The sequence below is a fragment of the Pseudophryne corroboree genome, chromosome 2 (genome assembly GCF_028390025.1).
Source record: "Pseudophryne corroboree isolate aPseCor3 chromosome 2, aPseCor3.hap2, whole genome shotgun sequence".
NCBI classification, from domain to species: Eukaryota; Metazoa; Chordata; class Amphibia; order Anura; family Myobatrachidae; genus Pseudophryne; species Pseudophryne corroboree.
In genome coordinates, this window is record NC_086445.1 from 462,905,035 (window position 1) to 462,912,514 (window position 7,480).

A 7,480-nucleotide genomic window follows, 5' to 3' on the forward strand; every position below is an offset into this window, starting at 1 on the left:
CCACATGGGGCTCATGTCTCCCTAATCATAGCGACCACTTAGTGACGGGGGGTTCTGTCGCATATATTGCATTACCCTACTATATTGATCCGGGACTCTGTGTTCATAATGTCTCAAAAAAATCGCAAGAATTCCCAGACACCTAAACCTAGTATTCTGCGTGCTTGGGAGAAAGCCGGCTCTTCTGCCCGGAGTTCGCCGTCAGTTGAACAGTCCTCTGATTCTGCTGACGCCGCCACCTCCGTTGCCCCACTTACTACTCAGGATATTGGGGCTATTGTTACGAAAACGATTCAGTCTGAGATGAGGGCGGTCTTAACTGAGTTCAGATCTGAGCTGGCTGACCTGGGCTCCCGCATGGACGCCTTGGAACGCAAGGTCGATGACGTTTGCCACTTTCAAACGGTAGTTGAACAAGAACTCTCGGACATTCGGGCTGATATGGAAGCGTACAGGGACCACCTAGAGGATATTGATAATCGCAAACGCCGGTACAATATCCGGGTTCACGACATCCCTGAAAGTGTGTCCTCTGACTCTCTCCCCGAGTAATTAGAGAACCTTTTTCTGCAACTAGTTCCAGATGTCCCTGAGGCCCTTCTCCACCTGGACCGTGCCCATAGGGCCCTCCGACCTAAACCACCCCCGAACCAGCCACCACGTGATGTTATTATACGTTTTTATTACTACGCTACCAAAGAGCGAATCATGCTGGCGGCTAGAGGGACACCGTTGGTTTCTTATGCCGGCTACCAGTTGCAGCTTTTCCAGGATCTTGCTCCCTCTACCCTCAAAAAGCGCAGAGACCTCGTCAATATAACCAAGGCACTTCGTGCCCATTCCATCAAATATAAGTGGGGCTTCCCTTTTCAACTACAAGTCACACAGAATGGGACTACGTTTGCAGTCAAGACCCCGACGCAGGGAGTTGATTTGCTCAAGACTCTTGGCATCTTTGAAGATCTGCCCGAGTCGATCCAGAACCAGCTGTCGCCCTCTACCTCGGGCCCAAGGGCTCCAGCTCCGGAATGGTCCTCCACTTGAACATTCTCTGCTATTTCGTGACACAGTCTTCGTTAATGTGATTTCTACTGTTTTGATTTCTCTCATGTTTCAGTTTGCCTCGTGTTAACATTTGTCTCCCATGTTCTTTATATGGCCTGGTGGTTGTGATGCATTGGGCGGACCTCCCCACTCGGCGACGTGCTGTGGTCATTTATCTTTTTATCTATAAGTCTCGTTTTCACATTTGTCTCCCATGTTTTCTACATAGCCTGGTGGTTGGGTCGTACCGGGCGGGCCTCCTTATTCGGCGACACGCAGTGGTTTTCTACTTGGCTGCGCTGTCTCCGCCGCTTGTGGACGCCTGTTCGGATCATTAGTATTGTTTATTTTTCTTGCCTCCATTGCTTATTAACCGTTCCGCCACCCGCTCATGGATGACTACCACTCCACCAGGTCCAGTTTTTTTATTATTGTTATCTTTTTCTTTATACGAACTAGGGGGTTCCCTGTTAATGGACTGTTAGTTTAGGTAATTCTCTCCTTTACTCAACCCCTGATACTGTTGTGATGTACGCACCCTACTTTACTACTAGGAGTTCCCCACTATGGGGCTGTTCCCGCCTTACTGTTTTGATAACTCATTGCATAGATGCTGGCGGATTAGTTCTGTGTTTTTTTGTTCCTGTTCATGTTATTCCAGTAATGTTTATATCTGATTAATCTCTGATATTATTGAATGCTTTATCACGCTCTCTTCCTATGCTCATGCTGCTCGCAATGTCCACATTTGTTTTTATAATGCAATTCTGTCAGCCTCTACTATCCCCCTGTCGCATGGTCGCTTCCCCTATACCCTTTTTCTCTATGTTTCTCCTCACTTTATTTGCTCTTTTGCTACGAGCCCAAACCCCCCACCGAAGGATGCGCCCGAACGGCGCTTATCCTTTCTCTGTTGAACCCGGCCCTTCTATAGGAAGGGTTTCTCCCTTCTGTATTCTTATACGGATTCTTCTCCCTTTTCTCTCTTTCCTTTCTTTTCTTCACCGCATTTTCATCCCCATAGCCGGATCGGTCCCTCCCTGCCTTCCACTCTGCATCACCCGCACCCTTTCCCACCATGCTTGGGACCGTCCGGCTATTCCCCCCTCTATATCTCCCCTCCTCTTTCTCTCTTTTTCCCATTGCTAATTTAACTTTCGTTCCTATCTTGTATTTTATATCATTTCAATGAGAGGTACTCCTTTGTCCTTAGATGGTGTTCTTCTCCTTTGCTCATTGCCACCTTTTCATGGTTCTGTACGCTCAGGCATACCTGTTTGTTTGATCTGTTTTATCACCTTTTCCATTTTCATGCAGATACACTGTTACTGCCTTTTTTGACAGCCTCTCCCAGCTTCCAACGGGCATGACTATAATTGGTTGAGACTGTAATGTTACTATGGACCCCCTTCTGGATAGGTCCCATCCCGGTGCTACTGCTGTTTCTCCGACCAAACTAGCTAAGCATCTACAATCACATTTGTCACTTTATAATCTGTACGACGGTTGGAGAACTTTGTATCCCTCAGCGAAGGGATTTACTCACTACTCCCCACCTCATGATCTCTATACTCGTATTGACTATGTGTTTGTCGACCGAGACACGACCCGTAAACTCCTCAGTGCTCAGACGTTCCCCATCTCCTGGTCAGACCATTCAGCTGTCCTGTTTGAGATTTCGACTCCCTCTTCACTCCCCCCTATCCGATCCTGGCGCTTAAATGAATCCCTTCTCCACAAGAAATGCACTGTTGATGATATTACCACCACACTGACAAATTATTACGCAGATAATGCGACCCCAGACATCACTCCCTCCTTGCTATGGGAAGCACACAAGGCCACCATTCGAGGCTACCTTATAAGCCTCTCGGCTGCCCAAAGAAAAACCGAGGCGCAACGTATCTGAGACCTAGACTCGGAACTTGTTGCCCTGACCCTTTTGCATCAACGTCGCCCCAGAAAGAAAACGTATTCCAAACTTCTAGCAGTTAAGGGCCAATTGTCTCAAATTCTGACCAAAAAGGCAGTCAAGGCACTCTTGTGGGCACGTCGGGAGGTTCTATGAGAAGTCTGATAAAGCTGATACCTTGCTAGCCCAGAAACTCCGAGCAAAGCGCACCCAAAACCGCATTGTCTCTCTACGATGCGCTGACGGTTCCACTACGTTCGATCCGACGCATACGGCCTCTCAATTTCGGGACTATTACACATCTTTGTACAATCTTCCACCCACCATGGACTCTGACTCCCACCATGTCATTGAACTTCAAGGCTACCTATCCTCTTGTAATCTCCCTAAGCTCTCCGAATCGGACGTGTCGAAGCTTAACGCCCCCATCTCTATAGAAGAAATCTCGGCAGCCATTAAACAGCTACGCCGTTCCGCAGCCCCTGGCCCTGATGGCTTTACCGCCCTGTACTATAAAAAATTTACAACCCCTTTGCTCCCCATGATTCAATCTCTATTTAATTCAGTCCTAGACGGGGGATCATTTGATGCGGCCACCACCAGGGCCAACCTTAACCTCATTCCAAAGCCTGATAGGGATCCTTTAGAGATGAAGAACTATCGACCTATCTCACTTCTGAATGTCGACCTGAATTTCTTTGCTAAAATCCTGGCTAACAGACTTGCCCCATTTCTGCCCTCCCTCATACACCCCGACCAGGTCGGCTTTGTCCCATATAGACAGGCTGCAGATAACACCAGGCGCCTTATCGATCTTATCCACCTGGCATAAGATAAGTTTCTTTCGACACTGGTGGTGGCCCTTGACGCAGAGAAGGCCTTTGATAGGGTGGCCTGGCCATTTTCACAACAGACACTTCTCAATATGGGCTTGCATGGGGCCTTTTATAAAGGTGTCGCTTCGCTTTACCAGAATCCCTCAGCCTCTATCTTAATCAACGGCCTATCCTCCATCCCCCTTCCCATACGAAACGGCACCCGACAAGGTTGTCCCCTCTCCCCCTTGCTATTTGCCCTCATTATGGAGCCGTTAGCGGCTAGAATTAGACTGAATCGTAATATATCTGGTATCGTATCGGGAAATCAGAATCACAAAATTGCACTATATGCCGATGACGTTATTCTTACCCTTACGGACCCTCATACCTCCCTTCCACACTTGTTGGAGGAGATATCTACATACAGCCGTTTTTCTAATTCTAACATTAAATCGGACAAAACCAAAATCTTGGCCCTGCATGTCGCGGACTCGGACCTCCGACTTCTCCAGGCTTCCTTCCCATGTACTTGGCAAGCTGATAAGCTCAAATACCTGGGTATCTATTTAACTAAATCCTATTCTGGTCTCTATGCTGCCAACTTTTCTCAGGTTACTATCCTCTATTAAACATGACATGACCAAATGGAACAAGTATATCCTGTCCCGGTTTGGGCGAATGACGGCTGTCAAGATGACCTTACTACCCTATCTGCTATACCTGTGGCAAACTCTCCCCATCCATGTCCCTACTAAAGTTCTTAAAAATCTTTAAGCTGATCTCACTAAATTTATCTGGGCAGGGAGAAAACCCAGGGTGAAGATGCGGATTCTACAGAAGCACCGCCTGGCGGGTGGTCTGGGAGATCCTGATCTCCTTAAATATTATAGAGCTGCTCACTTAACTGCGTGTGTCCTTTGGCACACTAATCCTGGCCATAGAGTGTGGACACATCTGGAGGCAGCCTCACTTCAAAAGTACTCTCCTTATAGCTTGCTATGGTGTCAACTGAAACACCGCCCTCCTGCTTCCTCTTTGTTGCCTACTGTACGATTTACTCTTTCCATTTGGGACCTTTGTTCTCGGCTCTATCAGCTACGTTCCTTCCATCCCCTTCTCACCCCTCTGTGGAACAACCCTAGCTTCCCGCCGGGTGAGAACCATTCAGTATTTGATTCATGGATCAACAACAACATACTGTTCCTTTTGGACATTGCTCCACTCCATTCGTTCCCTACATTTGCTGATCTACAATCCCGTTTCTCCCTCCCTTACAGATACGCCACTTTTTTACCTCTACCCCCAGACCATCATCCATGGGAGGTAAATCGAGCTTTAAATCTTTGTGCTACACTTGCCGATCAACCAAGGGATTGCTTTCAGCTATATACCAAAGTTTGCTAGCTCATAATTTATCCCAAAAGGAACCGCATGAGATAGCTTAGGAACGGGAGGTGGGTGAGACTCTGACGCCTGAGGACTGGTCTGTTGTCAAACAGGAAATCTCCACGTGCTCCATATCGGTTCGAATTAAAGAAAATTCTTACAAATTATACTATCGCTGGTGCCTGGTACCTACACGTCTCCATTCAATCTACCCCTCCTGCTCGGATAGATGTTGACAACTATGTGGTCAACGCGGAACCCTGCTGCACATTTGGTGGAATTGCCCGCGGATTAAGGGATATTGGACTAAGATCCATAAACTAATTTTTAACATTCTTGGCCTATCACCTTTCTACAATCTGCTTTCTCGTCCAGTTCCTCACACTCTCCGCCAACAACAGAAATTAGTTAGGCATATTCTGAATACGGCTAAATGCCAAATTGCAGCTAACTGGAAATCTATATCACCCCCTACTGTTCCTGCTACCATAAACGCTATATGGCAAACCTATAGACTAGAACGTATTACTGCGGTACTTCATGACACCCCAGTCCACTTTATTGCAACGTGGTCTCCCTGGACGACATATTTTGGTCCTGAATCTCCGTTAGCTACCATATAATATAATATTTTTCGACCTATGCTTATGCTTAAGGGTTTTCATGCTCTATACTTATATCCATTTTGTATTACCCTGATGCATAGCTCCGGTGCTTGGGACCGTCTGGCTATTCCCCCCCCCCCCCCCTCTCTATATCTCCCCTCCTCTTTCTCTCTTTATCCCATTGCTAACTTAACTTTCGTTCCTATCTTGTATGTTATATCGTTTCAATGAGAGGTACTCCTTTGCCCTTAGATGGTGTTCTTCTCCTTTGCTCATTGCCACCTTTTCATGGTTCTGTACGCTCAGGCATACCTATTTGTTTGATCTGTTTTATCACCTTTTCCATTTTCATGCAGATACACTGTTACTGTTACTTAGTTACTGAGCACGATGTGTGCTATTACTTGATGTATGTATCTCCTGCTTTGCAAACATATTGTTAAACGCTAAAAATCAATAAAAAATCTTTTCTCAAAAAAAAAAAAAAAAGAAGTCAGAAATGACAGGGGGGGCAAGGGCCCGAGTGCCCCCCGCCCCCCCCGGATCTGCCTATGATAAGCAGGTCATCACCCTGTTATTCAGCAATGTTTCGGTTTATTCAAACCTTCGCCAGGCAGTGTTAAAAGTGGATTAACCCTTTTAACACTGCTGCAATTAATGAGACTGCCAAAGCTGAATGAGGTTAGCGGAAGTCCAGGTCTCTGGGCGTCTAGAGACAGACATACTAGGTGTTTTCTTTTCTATAAAGGTAAGACATGTTTTGTAGTATTCTGATGTCTGATGAAGGTTTGATTAAATCAAAAAGTTGCTGAACAACAGGGTGATGATAACCTGCTTAATATAAAGTGAAGTCCTTAAGTGCCGGCCGCTTTCACAAAAACTTTGCATTGTACATGGGTACTTACAGTAAGAAGGCACCGGGCCAGTTGAAGACTGTTTGTGTTATAAGGAGTACCAAGTGTTTGCATTTGCTATATACATACATATATATTGGACTGCAATAAAAGTTTTCTTTACTTCATAATTCCGACTGCTGAGTGCCGCTGATTTCTCCTTCTACTATATTGGATCTTGCAATAGATCACAGAAGGCACCGCAGCAAGTATTTCAGCAGCCCCACTCAGAGTGCCGATCCCATTACCGCTACCTATATATATATATATAGAAAACCAATATAGAGGGGCACTCACCAGAAATTTGCATTTAAAACAAGCATTGAATTTTAATGCATACTCATCAGAATATTGTTTCAAGCGAATAATTCAATTGTAATTCGACGTTTCGATCCCTCAGGATCATCATCAGGAAATTGCAACAGATACAGCATACACAGCAGGTTACATCTGTTCATATGCACCAACATCGATGTTGGTGCATATGAACAGATGTAACCTGCTGTGTATGCTGTATCTGTTGCAATTTCCTGATGATGATCCTGAGGGATCGAAACGTCGAATTACAATTGAATTATTCGCTTGAAACAATATTCTGATGAGTATGCATTAAAATTCAATGCTTGTTTTAAATGCAAATTTCTGGTGAGTGCCCCTCCATATTGGTTTTCTATATTTTGGAGTCTGGACTTTATACTGGACCTCTTGGGAGTCACCCCAGTCGTTGCTCTATTGGTTCGGTGAGAGTGCGACCACATCTGGAAGTATATATATATATATATATATATATATATATATATATAAAACAAATCCTCCTGTAGG